Source organism: Coturnix japonica, chromosome 12 (genome assembly GCF_001577835.2).
Source record: "Coturnix japonica isolate 7356 chromosome 12, Coturnix japonica 2.1, whole genome shotgun sequence".
NCBI lineage: Eukaryota > Metazoa > Chordata > Aves > Galliformes > Phasianidae > Coturnix > Coturnix japonica.
In genome coordinates, this window is record NC_029527.1 from 9601364 (window position 1) to 9622245 (window position 20882).

The window sequence follows — 20882 nt, forward strand, 5'->3', positions numbered from 1 at the left end:
CCTGTTCCTTGGAAACCATGGGTAGCAAAGGCGTTCATGGGCGTTGAACTAGTACAGTTTATTCTGAGATGAGTTAATATCTTACTTGAATCATATTTGATCTTAAATAGCTGGAGAGATCTGTGGAGGTTTCTTGCTGCTTTGGAAAGTAATTAGCTTACAGTTGCCTTTCTGCAGTTCTTCTGTTTGCTTTTCTCTTCATTACATGGTTCAGACAAACTGCAAATCAGCCGGCATCATCTGCTGTTATACAGGCTCTGTGTGTTACTGGTTTCATTAAGGACTCCCAGTAACGTGGTGTTTTTAAGATAAGTTTATGAAGATGTTTCCTTTCTGTCAACTCTTGTCAGTAGATCTGCCAGAATATAAACGAGAAATTGGACCAGTTATAGATTCAGAGCTATGCTTGAATACATCGAGGAAGAGCCAGAATATTATACTGGCAGGAAAAAAATAAACTAAAATGTTGCATTCTTCTGTAAAAGCAGCCACATCTGCCACAGAATCCAAGCTGTGAGTATGTGGTTACCAGAGCTATTGGGGAGATCAGGGGAATTAAACTGATGGTGCTGGACAAGAATACAGTAGGGTTATCATATATACTTCACTACAGCAAGTCAAACAGAAACAATTCTTGGATTTATGTATCTTTTAAACAAGAAGGATTTTAGTACAACTTTATTTACAGGGTTTTTGGGGACGCTGAGCTACTTTCATCGTTTACCAGGCCTTGCTCTTTAAGCATTTGGATTGTAAGTTTATATGGAATCGAAATGAAGCTACAAGTTTTCAGCACATATGATTAGGAGAGAAGCTGAAGCAAGTCAGCACTTAACAAGTTCTCCCCAGATAACCCAAATCTTTGGCCAAGTTTAAAAGCTGAGCTTGGAATCTAAATTTTACAAATAACCTTCACCTTTCCAAGTGGCTGAACCAATGTTTCAGGCCGTGCAAGCGCTGGCTCTGAATGTTACAACTCGACCCCATCTATGGCAATATAAAGGAATCCGTTTATCTCTCCACAGAGTGCAGTCATTCCTCAGTGAAATGGCTGGAAGCTCTTCTTAGCAGCATAAAGCACAATTTTAGGTAGGAAAGCAAATGATTTTGCAGCCTCCTCTGAAAGTAATTAACAGAAACAGGGTATAAACACTGGCTTCTGTGCTCTCTGAAGTAAACAAAATAAGAATTTATGCTACTGACCTTGTTAAGTAACTAACATTTTCCCTCCTCTGCAATAGCTTTTGCTTTCTCCCACAGTTCAGAAGCCCCCTGAGCCCAGGGCTGCATGCTACACTGAAATGTTCAATCCTGCATTTGAATAAGCTGAATCAAGCCAGCCATACTGCTAAACATATGGTAAGTAATAGCATCATTAACAATAGCATAGTGCACGTTTGACAGCCGAAGGGATTTGGCTACGGTTTGCTGCGGGAGCGGCAGCGGAGGAGCAGAGCTTGTGCCCCTGCCAGGATGCCAGCCTCCTTCCGCCCCTGCTCTGACCTTCTGCAAATCTGAAAGGCTGCCCATCTTCCCGCCTCCCCTTCAGGCTCTTATCTTCTTCTGGCAGCTCCAGGGCTGGGTTGTGTTTCACCTTTAAAAGCTGCTATTTGTTCTCCTTGGGGTGAGCACATGCTGGAGAGGGGAGAGACCCAAAGCCAGGAAACCAGCAGACCAAGGGGACTCATTTCAGTTTTGAATTTGTTTAGAGGAAAGCACGCTACTGTGTTTTCTATGCTCCCTGGCCTGTCCCAAAGGCACAAGAGCTGTGGTCGCTGCCCAGCACTGGAGACAGGCACCATATCCTACCCATCCTCTGCCTGAGTGCTCCCAGTGCTTAGGGTGCCTTTGCCCCAAGTGCCTCGTTCTTCAGGCCACCATTATGGGATCACAGCTATCTGACTGACTTCCTGCTGCTCCTGTTGTGGTCACAAGCACCTTGTAACTCATTTCCCTTCTGCCCCTGCTGCCCTTCTTTCCTTGCAGTCTTGATCTTTTTTTCCCCTCCAAGCTGTTCTTCCCTCATTCTCCTTATCAGATCTGAAATCCATCAGCCTGCTCTTGGATGAAACTTCTCCCACGCTGATAGCTGGTTTTGTAAATTCTTTTTGACTCTTGCCCATGGAAACAACAGAGATGACTCCTGATCAAGACGTCACTCCATCAATATAATTCTCAGTGCTATGGAGAAGTGTTAATATTGTTTCTTTACTGTGCATCCTGGATACATAGAGTTCACTTCATCACTTTTGGGTTTGAAAGCATCCATGAGCATTAAGGTTAAGGAGCCAAGTCCCACTGTTCAGATATTGTTCTCAGCCTCTGCTAGTCACTGAGTTAAGAAAAACATCTCCATAAATGATTTATTTTAATTTATTTTCAGCATGGAGATTTCTGACATAAATTAATGCTGTTCTGAAGCACTTGTAGTCCAGTTGTTGCTGCCTTGTGTTATTGGAGAACGACCCCAAGGAGAATGGAGTAAAAGGGAACGATATCCTAAAATGAATGAATACAAAGCCAAGAAGTAAGTTCCTGTATTTCTTACTGGCTGAGCTCATAGAAATGCAGGAAGAAAACAGCATAAGAAACAGGGAGTGAATTGCAAGTGCTTGATTTTGTATTTTTTTATTTTTTAATTAGAATCATTGAGTATGCTTTGAAAAAACACTTGAGGCACTGACTATTCTTCTTAAGTAGGAAATTTTAAAGACATTATTTTGATGCAAAGCCATGTAATGCTACTAGAGAAAGACAACCACTTCAGTGATCTCTCTGAATGGGGGGGGTGTGGGGGGGAGAAGTGCTCCTGGCTTGTTGTGCAAAGATCAAAAGCTGATAAGCTTGTATGGTTTTGGCTGTACCTCCGGTTTGTCTTTTTCTATGTAATCTGCCACGTCGGTATCTGAGAGGCTGGGAGAGAGAGCAATGGAAGAGAGTCATTAGTAAGAAAACAGTGTTCAGTGCTGTGAGCTGAAAAGAAGGAAAAGATTTATCTACAAACAGGGAATGATGTTTTAACCGAAGGGGATGGTTAGGAAATCTGTTTTTAGAGGGGTCTGTGATTTGAACTTGTATGGGGTTGTACATCTGGAGCAGCAGTGTATGTGTATGAATTTACATGGAGCCTCACATAGGAGTTGGGGATGACAGTGTGCTGTCATGACATTTGGGTACTTCTATTTACGAGGCCATGCTTTGTGTCCCAGTGCGTGCTAGAAGGACAGCATGTGTTCAGCCACTGTGCGTTTGCCTTACTTTACAGATTTAATGCTGTAACGTCAGCCATCAGTCTGCCTCTAATGTATGGCTCTTGGTGAATATTCCAGCCCTGTCTGTCGTGCAGGAGCCCAGCAGATGGAGCAGTGCTCCTGTGCATGAGGCGGTGCGGGGCCTCATCCAGAGCTGCACTGTGCAGTCGAGCCGATCTACCCCCGTGCATCTATAAAGCACAGAATAAAAGGTTTGCTATAAGCAATATATGTGAGATTGCCACTTTCTGTGTGTGTGGTGTTTTGTGATATATATGTAAGATTAGTGGAATGGTTTATGTAGAAATATATCAGCTTTTCTAAACTTTGTATGCTCTACTGTAGATCGTTTTTATCTGAGCCCTAATTTACAGCTAAAACTCAGACAAGGGCATATGAAAGTAATCCTTTTGATCACATTGCTATTTTATGATAACGATATGCTTTATTATTTTTAATAAAGCAGTGGTAGCTGCTGTTTGCCGCGTTCCCACAGCAGCAGCCATGAGCAATGGCACAAACAAGAACAGAAAACCCTTCTCCATCTCTTTTCCTTTTTTTCTCCTTAATAAATAATTGAAGGAGAAAACAAGAAAAATATGGTGTAGGATCTAAACAATAAACAAAAGCCAGGGTCAGAGCACAGGGCACATGCTTTCTTCTCCTTTAAACCCAACTACTCATATATATATATATTTTTCTTGCTGTGACAGAGAAATGTACTCAACTCTTTTTGTAGTGAATTGTATCTCGGAAAAAACATTTTTATATATGGAGGGCTGAGTGGTGTAACATTTTTAATGGCACATTTTCATCTGTGTTGCAGTGATGGAACTGAGCTCTGCTGCTGTACAAGCACAGCCTGGCTAGGTTATGTGCTGAGGGCTCTGCCTGCCCTTAACCACCTGCTGTGAATCTCAGCTGGTGCACTCAGGTAAGTCTGGAATAAAAGAGGTCAGTGCCTGGCACCTTTAAGCTAATGAGAATTTAGCCCTTGATAGGTTTTCTTCTCTCTTTCTTAATTTCAGTGGGGCAACAATACTGTCTCCGCTCTGCCTACAGATATTGTGCTCGTGTCCATGCATCTCTGCTTTCTTCTCAAATGTACTTATTGCAGCGTACGTCCCTTGGGCATTTAATCTCTCCCTGTGAGGCCACGCTGCTGTGACCTCCCTCCATAGCATCTTGCTGTCCATCAGCCTGCCTCTGTGGCCAGGGCACCCAGGGTTCAATGATAACACAGCATTTCAAACACTCTAAAGTATTCAATTGCAAAGCTGATCTAACAGGACTGTAAATAGCTTCCTCTGAGTATGGGTATTTTGCACCACCGAGGCATGTTTTTTTTGGCAAGATTCCCTCTGTTTCAGGAGGGCTAAATTTGGCTACTGTTCAGCCATCCTACCTAGTTACATGAGATAAGCAATAGAAACGAGCTGGGGGTTGATGTGTTAACCACCCTGCATGTGTTTTATTCACCATGTGTCTATATTTCTAGAGTAGTGCCTGTAGCAGGAACAGTAGCCTCTATCTCATTGTTTTAGAAACAAAACTAATGGGAATGGCTAAAAAGTGCTAGCTAACAAATAGATTTCAACTTCAGCTTGACCTCCTTAGCCAAGCAAAACAAAAACCGAGAAGGGATTAATTTACTTCCTATGAGCACATCAGTGAGGAAGAGCTGAGGATAATGATAGCAAGGCAACAAAGGGGGATAGATTTGTCATGAATTAATTTGGGATGCTGAAAGCTTCCTTATGTCTGGTCAGGGGAGTTCTGGGACGTCACCTTGGTGGGAGCAGTCGAGCAAAACAACACAGCTGTCTTTTCAGCAGAGCATCCTCAGGGCATGAGAGAGATTAGGGCGAGTCCTGAGGGGCCTGGACACACTGCCCAGGGAGCTCTTCACAGCCCTTGCTTACTCCTGCGTTAAGAGCATCCAGTGCTCTAGTTAGAATAACTCCAAGGTACAGAAGTGTGCTTGCTTAAAGCTGATTTCTGTGTCTTGCTGTGTACAGTTTGTATCACTCAAAATATTTTTTACCAAGGACTCTGGTTTATGTTTAAGAGAAGGAACTTAAATTATGGCGTGCTTAGGATGATGCAAGTATTTTCTGTGAGAGATGATCCAGTTTTAGTATCGGTTCTTTCTAAGAGAATCTCTCTTGGATGTTTAACCTTGGGCCACGTGTGGAAGCCACCGTGCATTGTTCAGAGACACCACTCTGATGTGCACTGGGGTTTGGTGCTGAGATGGAAGTGGCCTCACTGTTAGCGGGTACTGCTGTGATCCCCTGGCACAGATCATTGCTGCCCACAGGGCATTGGTGGCACTTCCTAGGCAGGAGGGCTGTTATAAGCCAGGCACTGCAGCGATTCAGCACGCACCGCAGCAGTGTATTCCAGCTTTGTACTGCCAGAACGGGGGTCCAATCTATCTGATCCATCTGTTGTCAAATTAATGTCCAAGCTGGCTTTTGGATTCAGGTCTTTCACAGGGAACAGTGTGAGTGACAGCTAGGGGAAAGAACAGAGATGTGAACGTCCTGTGCTGTAACTCTTGAAGACTGAAGTAGTTGGTATTCATGGTTCAGCTCAGCTTTGGCACTGCTCTCTGAAATCATAAGTTACACAGAGGAAGAACCATGTGTGCTCAGATACCCTAGATCTTTTTTTATTGTTATTGTACTAACTCTTCATTTCTAAGTAGCTACGTGCCAGATGCATGACATTTCCCATCTTGCTTACAACAGAATTTTAAATTATGAAAACACTTCTTGCCTGAACTTTGCTGAAAGGACGTTGGAAGCTCCACGATCATTTTGCGTCTCCCAGAGAGGTAGTCCATAAACTCCCAGCACTTTGCAAATACCACGAGATCATATTTTACTAGATTATGAAGTTTGTGCACTTCACATTAGTAGTACTAATACCTCAGAGGAACAAAAGAACATTTTTAGCATTTCATTTGCATAATGGCTGAAGTGAGGATTTGTTCCTTGTTGAATAGGTACCCTGGGGGTCCTTTGATTTGCTGTAGCGCTCTGTGCAGCATGGAAATAACACAGAAGTTAGTAGCACCAATGGAGCTTAGGTACTTTCCGGCTTGTTGATGTCTTACTACTCAAACTCCATTAACTTGCCACCTGCAGACTCGGTAGCTTCATGTATTTGTTTATAGCAATGCTGATTAGCCAACCGTTAAACACAGTGAAACCTGTGATTTCAAGTAAGTGCCATCCAGAAGGCAGATTTAAGTTACACCAGGGGAGGTTCAGGTTGGACATTAGGAACAGTTTCTCCTCAAAAAGAGTGGTGATGCACTGGCGCACACTGCCCAGGGGTGGAGTCATCATCCCTGCAGGTGTTCAAGAAAAGGGTAGATGTGGCACTGTGTGACATGGTTTAGTGGGCATAGTGGGGATGAATTGATAAATTTAGCGGTCTTTCTAACCTTAATGATTCTATGATCTTGACTTAAAAATATGTATTTGCTGTGTCTGAGGATGTACATACAAAGGTTTATACAAAGGTCAGTTCTTATTGACAACATAAGGGAAGGCTACTGACAGCAGTGTGTTTGGGAAAAGGATGCTGAGAGACCTGGGGCACCTGCGGTGGTTTACCTGTATTGGAATGGGCAGGCAGAGCTGGTGCCTGTGTTGTGCAGTGGCCCCACCTAAAGGTCATGAGCCAGTGGTGGACAGTGAACAGGAGAAAATAAGTCTTAGGGAGGAGGTGCAGAGGACCAGGGAACTGGAGGGAGTTTCTGCATCACACAAGGTGGCACAGCAAGTGAGTGAGCCCTGCAGCCAGAAGCTGTTTAGCACAATTGTCAGTGCAGGATCCCAGCAAGGCTGATGCTGACAGCCCAGCCGTGCCCTCACCTATCAAATACCCTCCAGGCTTATCCAGTGTGGCAGAGAGTTTTCCTTGCAAGTGAGAATCTGAAAGCCCTTGCTTGGTGCAATAGAGTGACCACAAACTATCCTTGTCCTAAAACATGTGTTGACAACTGCTTCTAGCATGGGAACAGGGGGCTCAAATTGCTAACCCTTGTGCAAAAAAAAAAAAACAAAAAACAAAAAAAAAACCCCATGAACTTATGCAAGAAGTTCTTGCTCCATCTGGGAGTGTAGCATCCAGCCCAGTATTGCATAGTATTTTCTTATTGCTTGACACTTGTAAACCCAAAGAAGGAGGGGAACATGTTGTGGTGACACAAGGGAAACTAATGAAAATTAAGTAGGTGCTTTTAAAGAGAATTAGTTAAACTGTGTTTAACCTAAGTGTGAACAATCATTCAGAATTAGTGAAGTCTTCATTTGCTATGATTTACTTTGCAAATGGATTAAGGTAAATTGAATTAAGGCCTCTTTAATTCTAAATAGAAACATCTACGTAGGAATGCAGTTTAACTAATCTGTTCTGAGAGTTAATTTGAATAACATATCTAGGCCTGCAAAAGGAATATGGGGCACGGCCTCAGTTTGAAGGATCAGATTTGCTTATAGGGAGGACACTGGTAAGTACTGAAGGATTATTAGAAAGAGTTCCCCTTCCCAAGCCATGCAGGGCGCTCAGACACCATGAAGTATTTACAAGCAGCTCTGCCTTGGGCACTGCAGCCTCTGGCACAGCTTTCAGAGCTGCTCAGCTCAGTGGTCCTTTCCATGGTAAGGACTAACATGGCAATGGCTGTTAGTCCATGGCACTATCACTTAAAATCTCTGATGGCACTTCAGAAAAGAGGTTTTCTAGAGTTATTAAAAAAAACCAAACAAACAAACCACATCACTTTTTAAACAAACATATTGCAAGGAGGTTATCATTAACCCTTTCTGGTTCCAGATCACAGTGTAAATGCTTGCTTTCTTGGCCAGAATTTTTTGTGCATTCCAACCCAATAAGGAACATGCAGGTGCAGATTGATGTATTTCTCTGTTTCCCACCCCCCCCCCCCCTCAAAGACTACACTTGTCTTAATTTCCCCTCAATTACACTCAGGCATTAACTAATACTGACTAACTACAGCCCAAAATAATTATTGCTATCTGTTCCCTTTGTAAATATAACTTCAGCACTGAGCTAGAAGAATAATGGCATATTTACAGAAGGCAGCTAATTAAATTGAGCTTCAATTGCTTTCAGTTTGCCAGAAGGAGCCATTTTCACAGCAAAAAATGTGTGCAAGCCTGCATGCTTACCAGGAACAACTCGGTATAACATAATTCAGAGTTCCCAAGACAAAAATTCAGTTCAAGACAAATTTACACTGGCAATAAAAATCTCATTAAGGAAGATATGAAGATCTCTCTACTACACCACGACAGTTAAAAGAGGTTATCATTTTTTTCCAGTTTATTTAAGGAACAGTATATATTTCATTGTTCCAGAGCAGCTGTAATTGCAAGTGTCTTTCAAATGCTGCTTGCAGTAATGCATTTGTCTTATGTCTGTAACTTCAGAACCAGTCTCTTGATGTGTCTTCATTAGGAAGAACTCCAGCAGAAGATGGTGGAGTTTATAAGCTCTTCAATGTTCAGTTTTTCCCACTTTTTCCAACCTTAGCTCCTGCACTTTGGAAGTTCTCTCTTGCCCCCACAATTCAGCCACCTGCAGAGATTTCCCGTGGTCACAATTTTGTCTCCAAATGTTTGCACCCTCTCTTGTTCTTTTGAGATAAAAACCATTCACAATAATTACAGAGCAGCAGTCCTTGACAAATCAAAGTCTGAAAGAACCATTCTTGTCGGAGCCCGTTCCCAGTCCCCAGGGCCCTTTCTGTTTTAGAGAAAGCAGAACAAAACCAAACCAAAAATAAGGGGATTGTTTCAGATAGATGTGTTTTTTTTCTCTTTGTAACAAAGAGTTGTGTGTTTCTTGTCCCACTGTTCAAACAGAGCCTGGCACAGAGATTATTTACTGTGTTCTCCATTGCAATAGTTCACCAAGCTGCTGGATTGAAAGCTGATTTCCTTCTCCCGTCTGCATATCATTCCTGAATTTGTTTTAATCTGTTGGAAGCAACAGTTTGGCAGATATCAGCACTTTTCCCATGTTTAATTAATTCCTTTAATTTTCTGGTAAATGAGAATAATAGGGCTTAATTTTGCTTTTTATGTAAAATTGATTGGTAATTATGGAGATCACAGGAGATTTGGCTTTACAAACCAAAATTAAGTGACCTCTCAGTGAGGATGACTTGGCACGTCTCCTTCACTTGTCCTGTGAAAGCAGAGATGGCATGGAAGCAGATGTCACCAAGCTGCCTCTAGGTTACAGCAAGATAAAATGTGGAGATTTGTTACTTAAAAATATATTACCTGAAGGGAAACTAGTACAGGTTTCAAGAATTAAACATAACCTGCTGTGCAAAGACCATTTCTGACAGCTCCTTGTTGGATGTGATGCTGTTTTCCTTTACTTATCAAGATGTGACACTGCCTTGTCTCGGAGAGCTGAGGAGAAATCAGATAAATCAATTATAAGAACACTTGAGCTTGAAAAGCAGAGTTGGGGTTGAGGCTACATGGCTTCAGCTTCTGTTTCTTCCACAGATGACTTCTTTGTATTCTAACAAGTTACTTGTTTCTTCCTCTTCCTGTAACGTCAGGTTTATAATACTCTTGGTCTGCTTTGGCTCATTTGAGTGCCAGTGCTCAGTGGAAAATGGTGTAATAGAGCCAGGCTGGAGACCTCAGCGTGCTGCTGAAACACAGATGGTGAATCGTATCATAAAACATGAACCAGCATCTGGTTGCTTGTGGTTGTCTCTAGTGGCCCCAGGAGTTGATGGGACTAAGATGCCTCAGGTGACCTCTTTCTTTTCCATGATTTTATGAAATTGGGTTGGATATTATGAAAAATTCCTTCTCTGAAAATGTGGGGAGAGGCATTGGAACAGTGGTGGAGTCACTGTTCCTGTAGGTGTTCAAGAAAAGGATGGATGTGGCACTGAGGGACATTGTTTAGTGGTATGGGTGCTGATGGGTTGATTATTGGACCAGATGATCCTAGTGGTCTTTCCGAACTTAATGATTCTAAATTTGGACTTAAGTTTGCAAAGTGAACAAACAGGAGCAGAGCTGTACTTTCCTTTCTGTGGAGAACCCAGGATTGGGCTGGCTTCCTCTGGCCCCCAGCTGCCACCTGAGTTGATGCCACCCCCATACTGTCCCCTAGTTGAGGCTGGTTGTACCAAGGCTCAGGGGACGAGATGGGGCAGGCTGAGCACAAAGAGAGGAAAGAGCTTTTGTTGACCTCTGTCAGAAATACCGTGTGTATTTGCAGGTATGGGACAAGCTACAGGGACTTCTTTGAATTTAGCTTCAAAATCTAATTTCAAAGGCAACCACTTGCAAATTTCCAACTTCTTTTAGTCTTAATGTTGAAAGCACCTCATATTCCCCCAGTGGCAGTGCTCAGCAGCCCTTGAAATTATTTCCAGAATGGATCTTAAGTTTCAAAAGAGGAGAAACATGAGGAAAAAAACAATCTAGATTCTCCTCAGCGATGCTACATCAATACTTGGCTGATCTGTATAATGCTAAGCACAGCGAAGCAGAGCTGAGCTACCAGTTGCTAGCTAACGAGAGGATTAGCTATACCTGCAGATGGGCTGGCATAACTTAAGCAAGAGGGCAAACATACAGAAAGTCAAACTCTGACTGAGGAAGGGAGTTGCTGCTTTTCCCCTGAAGAACATTGTCTGCACAAAGAGTGGGCAGGAAAGCAGAGTGAAAGCAGTTGTTTAGCTGAGGCTTGAGGAGTCTTTATAGTGAGTCAGTGCAGCTTTGCTTAATGTTTGTTACTAGTAATAATTGTATTTATATTCTTGGCCAGCCCAAGTAGTTAGAGGTGTATATGTGATAATCAAATTCAATCAGAATGTATTCACAAGCTCTCTAGTAGGATCCATTTAACAAATCACATCATCCAAGGTGGGCTGGAGAGCAGGGAAATCAAAGGCAGTGACAACAAATAGCTTTCAAAGCCAGGAAATGGTGCAGTGATGCCTTCTATTGATCTGAGAAAGGGCTGGGTGAAACCACTGCCTTGGGTGTGGGAGGGGACAGGAGCAGTGGTAGAGCAGTCACCTGCCGTGACCTCCATGCCATTATTTTGCCCAGAATCAGCATCGGCCAACAAACCAGGGTCATTTTGTGAACTATGCATAGACTTATAGAGTGCCTTATATTGGGGGGACCTTAAAGATCATCAATTTCCAAACCCCTTGCTATGGGCAGGGCTGCCCCCACCAGCTCAGGCTGCCCAGGGCCCCATCCATGGCCTTGAGCATCTTCAGGGATGGGCACCCATAGCTCTGGGCAGCCGTGCCACTGCCTCACCACCCTCTGAGTGCAGAATTTCTTCCTAACATCAATCCTAAATCTCCCTTCTTTTAGTTTAATGCCATTCCTCTTAACCCTTCTCTGTACCAGTACAATCCTGTATTTCCTGTGGCTTATTGGGGTTTCACACAACTCAAAAGGAAAGCAGCTATTTTGGAGGGATCTTAATCAGTTGTTACAGTAGCTGGGAGAGCAAATTATTTAATCCTGTGCTTAAATGTTTACATTTAATGTTTGTTTAACAGTTTTCTGTTTGTGTTGAAATACAAAGCATTGCCATGCTACCATGAAGATGAGCAATATTTCCATCTTTTTAAATACGAAGCATAAATGTTTGCTCTTTCTTTCTGCATTTTCTGCATGGTGTCTGACAATTTTTCCATCCTTATCTAATATGAAATCTGCAAACTTGCTAAGATTTAATGTCATGCCATTATATTAAATTTCCATATTTGTATTATTCTACAAGTCATAGAACTTCCATTGATTCCTTTCGGTTCCTTTTTCAAACAGTCTGCTCTCCCTTGTTGCTGATTTATGCTCCTTGAGATCAGAGCTGCTATTTTTTTCCCTTTGTGATTGAATTTTTAAATTGTTTTTACAGCTCTCATTAAACTGGATGTATTTTCCTTTTTAACTGAAGAAGCCTTCTTTCATGATCGTAGGCTTTTATTTATTTATTTATTTGTACCTCCCAGGCATCATTTGCTCACACTTTATTTGCCTCAGTAGCATTCTGGGTTGATGTTTTGGTTGGTCTCTTTTTGTCAGAGCACCAGCAGTCAACGTTAATGGTTGAGATTATATCTGCACAAAAAGAATGAAATGTGGTTGTGAAGCTGTGATGAATATTTAGGTTGGCGATTTGTTCTTTTTATCTGTTTTTTCACCCAGGGAGATTGACTGCTGAACCACCCTCATGCAACTGCTATATATTTTTTGTTAGAAAATCCCAGCTTCTCAAGCATTTCCCGAAGTTGGGCCCCTGTGGTAATGTAACTCCTTCAGCATATTATGGCAGGTGTATTTTAGTGGGTCTGGAGGGCTCTCAGAGTGATGACTCTTAATGCACTGTGGTAGCCTATGCTAACTGGGTCTTAAATTTATAGACAAGCCCATAATTCTGTTTTCTTTGTGTTCAGGAGGCTACAGCAGTTTGAGTCAGGACAGAACAGGAACTATGGCAATGAGTGCCTTGGTACAGGTGTGAAAGACAAATGTTCAGTAGAGGATCCAAGAAAGCTGGGAAAGGAGAATGGTCTGGAAGCACACTGAGATATTTAGCTGCTTTCTGATGTTGGCAGGTCTCCTGTAGTGAGACCATCAGCTCCTCCAGAGGAGTGAGCAGAGGCTGAAGCTTCAAATTCCAAAATGTGGTGAGCTGAGACCTGGGATATTGCTGCCTGGAGGGGATGGGTTGAGGCTGTGCAGAACACAGCTGGATTGGATCTGTTGTTTTTTCACAGCAGTAGGAGCCCTGAATCATTAAGGTTGGAAAAGACCACTAAGATTGTCAAGTCCAGCTATCAAGCCATCACCACCGTGCCCTATAAGCTATGTACCTCAGTGCTGCATTGATCCTTTTCTTGAGGGGTCTGTGATTTATAGATCTTCTCTGTGGAGTGGTGGGCACTGGTTTAAGCACGGAGGTATTGGTCAACTGTGGGAGCTGGTGGTGATTCCTAAAGGCAATCATACCCCTTTGCCTGAGGAGTCAGTGGAATGATGAGATTTTGTCTTCTGAGAGATCCTCACTGGCTTGAACGAGTGAGACATCCATGCTGTTTATTCTGTGCTTTCCATGTTCTTACTGGCCGTTAATTTAGCATTTGACAAGTGAAGCCGGGAAGAGATTATATTATTTTCCCTTTTCAGATTTTTTTCTGTAAATTTATTTCTCATGGCCCTGCAGAAACCAAGTTTTCTCCCCTATTGTTCTTGTTATTGGCATTATACATAGATAAAACAATCTAAGAGAGTATTTTTCCTAGTTAGGCAGAGCAGAGATACGATGTACCACGGGCGCATCTGTCAACATGATGCCCCTGCCTGTCTTTATTTTTGCAGTTTGCTTGTGGTCCATTTAAAATTAGATTACAACTGATTGGTTCCTGCATTCAAACTACTTCACACAACACTCCATCCACCGGCATATAAAACAAAGCTGAGGCGACTGGAAAGCCTAAGGGATCAATTCCAAATATCACTGTGTAATAAAAACCGTATTTCCTTAATTTTTTATTGATTCAGCACTCATTCTCCTGTAATGCTGCTGTGGTAATATTAAAACTCAGTGACTGACAGTGGCATCACATGGAAGTGATTTAAATAGCAGTGCAAGGGAAGAAAGCAGGCTTTGTTTTTGCAACCATTTGGTTAGAACTGGCCCATAGGATCTCCCTTGCAGGGAGAGAATACACTCTGCACCTTTTTCCCCTTGGAAACAAATCCTCTGTATTTCTGTCAGCCTCTACCTGCCTATGAAATCAACAGGATTCCTGCTGCTGGCACTGCTGGGTGCAGCCTGAAGCCCTTGAAGATGAGTGTGAGTGTTTGGTTTGTACATGGAAGCAGGGTTATTTGTGTAAGGGAGGGTCCTGATGGTTGCTCATGTGCAAACCCTGTGCAATACACAGTGCAAATCACATGAAAAAGGACAGTCCTGCAAGTTGCAAGGAGTTTGGTAATTAATAATTGTGCTGCTTGCTGAGGATCTCATGAGGTTTGGAAGCACAGAGCCTGTCAGTGAAATGGGAGCTGAGTGTTGAGCTCCCTGAAGGGCCTGGAAATCCCAGCCTGCCTGTGTGGAGTGGGTTGCAATTGTGTTATGTGTTGTGAAACCTCCGGAGCCTGCAGTGCTGTGCTGATGGGAGGCATTGCTCAGCCTCTGCTGCCCGTGAGGCTTCGGGCTGGGGGAAGCACAGATGAAGGAGGTGTCTAAAAATGAAATAAAACTGGTAAGAAGATGTATTGGAGCTCCAGAGGCTACTGGATGCTAACTGGTTTCTCTGTCAAGACAAGTTAATCTGCTCCCATACACATCCCCAAACCATAAAGAAGCCATGGCCTAGGGTCTGTGTCTGCCCTGGGAGCTCGTAATGGGAGCAGCCTGCTGCGAGGTCTGGCAGATGGTATTTCATGTTGGAGGAAGCATAAATCTGTGGTGTTTATGTCCAAAACTTTGAAAACAAAACCCAGGGCAAGTTTGATCAAAATTACCCAGGCTGTGATGTGCCCAAAACACCCACAGAAACTAAACTTGGATTAATGTGCACGTGGCCCCAAACAGCTCAGCGCCATTTTATGGCAGATATGGAGGCAGCCCACGTTGACACCAAGTGACCATTCATTGGCTGTGTGCACTCTGTGCTCACTGTAAATGGAGAGATGCTGACTCCAAATGACAAAAGGTGGCTCAGCCCTCAGCCCACAACTTCCCACAGCTGGGAGCTGCTTCCAAGCTGCAGCTCTGGACTTGTGTTGGTTCTATTGATACTGAATGAATATTGAGTGGGCCTCTAAGATAAAGTCATTATTTAGGAGCTCATTAAAGTCCTGGCCTTGAAAAAAAAAAAATTCCCACTGCTAATAACCTCTTCCATCACTGTGTCAAGGATTGCAGCTTCCTCCTTCCCCTAAAAGGCAGCTTGGGCAAAAACAAGTCGTTGGGTTCCCAGTGAAGGATCTTGGAGCTGTAGCTTTGCTGCAACCAGGGAGGTTTCCTACTCCTCTTGCTGGGAGCCCACCTTCCCTCCGGGTGCTGTATAAAGGCCCACCACAACTTAAATAAATACTAATTTGCACTAATGGCATTTAATCCTCTTCAAACCGTAATTTACAGTATCAGATTATTATCATAATATCTGATATACAGTTCTTAATGCTTTATTGTTATCCCATTACAGGGAGGTTCTGCTGGCACTGCATATTGTCTATTTCTCTTACAAATGTTCTACAGAAACCTTATTAATTATTAGTCTCATAAAACACCTGTTAATGTTACCATTTTAATAAATCTCTTTCTTAATTAAATTAGGTGGTTCTGATAGTAATCCTCTAATGTCCACTGCCTTTCTGTTCTCATCACAGTCTGATTGTACAGTGGGAAGCAGTGCTCAATTATAATTGATGTAGGCCATAATTCAGAACCAAATTATAACATATAAAGCCATATGATCTTTGAGGAATATAATAGATCTCCACAAGAAAGTGTCATTTGGATTGATTAGTGCTGTTTCTAGAGCCTTGTTAGAGGTGAGAAAAGCCTCTAATTCAATAGGATCTTTTTTTCCCTTTTTTTTTTTTTTCCTTAATTTCACACACTCCATTCCCTCCTTGATGCACAGCCCCTAACTCAGATGCTGTGCAGGCTTACACCACTTTTCCACTTGTGTGTCAATTCTACAGCTGACTTCTATTTATTTATTTATTTTTAATTTCATAAAGGCAGACTACATGGTGATTTTATTTAATGATTTAATAAAACTTTTCCTCCTGAGATAGGTGCAAGAAATCTTGCTGATCTATTACTGCTGCTACCCAAGCATGAAAATATGGTTATATATGATACAGCAATACTGAAGCCCTAAGCAAAAAAATTAAAAGCATATCAGAACGAAGAGTTTACCCTGGCTCTGGAAGGTGACTGGGCACCAGGAAGAGTTCCAATCCCAGAGCAAACATGCTGCTCACTTGGGTCCAGGTCAGTTCCTCTCTGTTGGGGTATGCTATGGGGAAAACCTGTGCTGGGGACCATGCTGGTGTTCACCCCTCTCATGTTCCTTTGTGTCTGGGCACCTTGTGGCCTTGACTGCTTCTTCTCAGCTTTGTGAATGGGGATGTGCTGTGGGATTAGTGAAGGTCACTTATCCTCGGGACACCTTAAAGCAAAGAGCAGAGCTTTCCCACTGGTGAGATCCTTTCTCCAGACTTATTTTGTAACTGGGGAAAGCCTCTTTACACTGTTTTGCTGCCAGGCTCCCCTCCCATCTCTCTCATTTGCTTTCCCCACAGCAGCTGTAGTCATTTATTGCCCATTAAAACAACACAGCAAAATGTTATGTGTGGTTTTAATTGATTTTAGTATAACTCAGAAGCTTGCGTTTGTGGCAGTTCCTCCTCAGGGCCTCCCCTTGCCCTGCTCCCTCTTTTCCCAATTCTCCCACTTGTTGTGGACTTTTGTTTATGGCCCCAGAAAACCCCCTCAGTACATTGCTGTCTGTTCTGTGGCCCTTTTCATAAGGTGGGTCCCATCTCTCCTACTAACAAAGGGAATCCCGTGGCAATTTCTGAATCACTCCAGAATGAACCAGAAAGGTCTCATGGCTTCTTTCCTAGGTGATGTGACCCTGTTAAAATGGAAACCTGTTACTTTCTTCTTTTTAAGACTGATCTGTGCACAAAAACTATTCTGATGAGAAAAAGCTGCGAGTTTCGTGTGGAAGATGTTAAAGTGAAATGGTTTTATTTTTAATAGTGAAATATGCTGGTGTGTTGGATTGTTTGCTTAATGTTTTCTCCTCAGTGGGATCCTTTATTGGTCCCCACACTCTTTGATGATAGCTTGTTGATACCATGTACTTTTGATGGCATGGTACAGTGGACATGGTGGTGATGGACTGATGATTGGGCTGGATGATCTAAGTGGTCTTTTTCATCCTTAATTATTGTATGATTAGCTTTGATTGCTTGTTTGCAATCAACAGATTGCAACTACAGGTCTGTTAGATTTGGGGTTCCCCCTCCTGCCTCTAGTGAACTGTACACTGAGGCAGAGACTGAGGGGCAGATAAGTGAGGACTTCAGTCTTGTGTCACTTGAAACCAGAAAGAGTTGGAAATCTACTGAAAGCATCTGTGGAAAATGGGGTTCTAAGGGGGCGGGTGTGACAAGGTAACTTGCAAATGGTCGAACACCTCATGAACAAAATGAAGACCTACTTTGGCCAATATAACCAAATAGTGAGCTTTTCTCTAGCACTTTACTAGTGCTTGAGATGCAGCCATTGCTTGTGTTGGAGCTGCAGGAATTGGGAAGAGCAGATCATGCAGCCGTGGTGTGCTTTGAAGCCTTAGCTCTTGGTGCCCACACTTGATCTTCCTGTGGGAAAGAGAGGATGCCCATTTCTCCATCCCCTTCTGGCCCTGAGCGGAAGATCCCCCATTCACATGCATACAATGTGATAATTGACAGCAGTTTCCTGGAGCTGAATGCTGCCTGTCTGGGGTCAGCCTCAGCTCTTCCATCTTGCCTTTGCAATAGGAACTTCCAGTGTGGCACTGGGTGGGATGCGGTTCTTCAGATGATGAGCCTGTGTTGCTAAGAGACAGATTCTGAAGGAGCAACAGTCATTAACTTGTTGGGAATGGATAAGAAACCGTGAATTAAAGTAATTTGAAAACACTTCTACCTTCATACATTAATTGCAAGCAGAGGGGAAGTTATCCTGAGATCTGGGATGTTCTGGTTGCTCTTGCAGTGTGGCTGTCCTAATGGGTTTTGCAGATATTTCACAGTGACTGCAGTTGTGGGAGAGTACTGTTGTCTTCACTGCCTCCCTGAGTGCATTTATCCTGTGCAAAGTGTGACAGAGCCCAGTGTCAACTCGGTGCTGCCTCTGCTCCATTCACAGAGGCATGGGGCTATTAACCACTTATATGTGGTGATGCTTACAAGCAGTGTGTGGCCCAGCCTTACCGTACTTTGGGAGGTGATGAAGTGCGTCTGTTCTTGCTAGAGAGAGGTGATGCAGTAGGAAATTATTCATTAGTTATTTTGGTTTCAGAGCATTTTGTGGGAAGTTGCACATCTCTGCAGGGAGAGGACAGCAGGGAACCGAGTCAGCCCTATCCCAGGCACACTCTACTTTGTGTCTACAGTAATTCTTTGGACCATTTAACAGCACAGATTCACACCTGGCAGCCTTTGCAAGAAGTAGCTTCTGCCTCTGGAGGGAATGATCCTGATCCTGCCCTCCTGACCAGGAGAACTTTTCTCCCTCTGCTTCGTTCCAGGGTGCTGTGATGAGATGCAGCAGAAAATTTGTGTGATTTCTCTCTGTTCAGGTAGAGCAGAAACAGCTTTCTGTGAGAGAAGTGGGCCTCAGCAGAGCTGAATGACTCAAAGAATGGGTCCTATCAAAGCTGATAATCTTCCCCAGCGATAGCGCAGTGGATTATACAGCGATTGGATGTGGAGAGTGTGCTGACCTTAATCTCCCTTAACTTTGGTTTTCTCTCCCATCAGATAATAATGGAGAAATTACAACGTGTGCCATAGAAGATTACACACATCCTGCCACACTTTGCAGATGGCTGATACAAAAATCAGAGACAATGCTAAAACAATTTAAAAACCTACAAATAAACCAGTGCATTCAGCTTCTTTGTGAGGCTGTGGCTAAGGAAACTGAGCCAGCCAGCCTGAAATGCACAATATCACTGTAAGCAGATCTTATTAAGATTCTGTGTGGCTGTTAAAGCATCCTCAGCCATTGCTTCCAGCTTAGCATCGCTGCTAATAGGGGAGAGAGGGAGGGATTAGTTTAGACTACTTTGAGGCAGCACAGATACATGCAAGAAGCATCCTCTGTTGCTTGAACTTGTTTTTCGCTGACCTGCTATGCGATGAGAAGAGTGCCAAAAATACAGAAGAGTTGGCACGTAAAATCTGTGCCTATCTACAGTGTCAAGGCTGAAAAGAAGTCCTGAATGAGCCTTAGAGAGTCAACAAATCACTGAAATAGCAGCTAAAGAAGGAAGTTCAGCATGAGTTCAGCTCATTAAAATTCCCTCTAATGTATGCTCCTGAAAACCAGTGGGCTGAGTGTGATCCTATTGAGAGGAAGGACGTGTGTGAACTTGTACACAACTAGAAAGTGGACAAGGTTGACGTGACCGACCTTCAGCACTGAAGCCCAATCATTGCTGACAGCTGAAATGGCCGTGTGGAAAGAAAAGGTCAGTGGTGCTGCTCTTAGGTGGAGGTGGTAAGAAATCAGAGCTCTGCACAGCTTGCTTGGGTGAATCCACACCTCTGTGCAGGACTGTGTGGCATACCATAGGATCACAGAATCATTAAGGTTGCATAAGACCACTGACATCATCTAGTCCAACTGTCCGCTTACTGCTAATATTGCCCACTAATCCATATTTGTACCACACCTCCACATTTCTTGATGTGATACTGCTGCTTCCTTGGGCAGCCTGTTCCAATGCCTGACAACTCTTTTGGAGAGGAAAGTTTTCCTAATATCCAAACTGAACTTTCCATGGCAAAAATTAAGGCCATTCCCTCTCATCCATATTGATGATGTGGGCTTCTGCTGTGAGAATCATAAAATTACCCAGGTTGGAAAAGACCTTGAAGATCATCAAGTCCAACCGCAGCCTAACCAGTACCCTAACTCTAAAAACCCTACACTAAATCATATCCCTGAGTACCACATCCAAATGGCTCTTAAACACAACCAGGGATGGCGATTCAACCACCTCTCTGGGGACCCTATTCCAGTACCTAACTACCCTTTCTGTAAAGAAGTTCTTCCTAATATCCAACCTAAACTTGCCCTGGCCCCAGAGGAGAGGGAAACTGTGTGAAAGAGCAGCCATGACGAAGTGTGAACGTAATGGTTCATTTAGAAAGTGTTGTCAATATTGATGGCAATATTTGGTTAAAAAGTAGATGAACAGTGAAAACATTCCTTTTTCATTCTTTCATGCAGACAATGTGGGAAAAAGGAGAGTTGAGCCTTTTGTGTGTACCTTATGCACATTTCTCATCAACTCCAGTGGGAGCTTTGCTGAGGAAGTGCAAAACAGGGCTGGTGACTTGATTTCCATTTATTCAATAGCTCTGAGATTGCAAACGATAGAGACTGGGCAGAAGAAATAACAGGGGCATCTCATATCCATGCGTCGCTTCATTAAACATCTGAAAAAGGCAATGAAAAAGCAGAGATCGTAGAATAAGATTTTCAGACAGCAGAATGATAGCATAAAAGACTCTGTCCTCTGCTTGTACAATACACGTGGCCACAGAAATAAGGGCAGCAAACTATCTTACTGGATAATAGACAAGAATTTTTGTAGCTGCTATTTTGAATGCACAGGAAGTAGAAAACTGCTTTACACAAGAGAGTCACTTGTTAACGTTGGATGTGTGATATGTGAATGTGTAACTGAGATAAAAAATCACGTGGTCTTACCCTTCTCCTTGACGTGAGGTATTTGCATTCAGAAGCTCAAGAAGTTACACTGAGCAGCTAAGAAGTATATGT

At 43.0% G+C, this 20882-nt stretch overlaps 1 long non-coding RNA gene across 11 annotated transcripts in view; it reads left to right on the forward strand.

Moving 5' to 3' along the window:
* LOC107319941 overlaps positions 1-20882 on the forward strand; it is a 204153-nt gene that overhangs the window by 134778 nt on the left and 48493 nt on the right. For 10 of the 11 annotated variants that reach the window (XR_004308758.1, XR_004308757.1, XR_004308761.1 and 7 more), the window contains exons 7-10: positions 1261-1359; positions 2384-2527; positions 3266-3463; positions 4078-4185. This is a non-coding gene — a long non-coding RNA (uncharacterized LOC107319941). The remainder of the gene's footprint in view (positions 1-1260; positions 1360-2383; positions 2528-3265; positions 3464-4077; positions 4186-20882) is intronic. The other variant, XR_004308756.1, reaches the window with a different exon arrangement.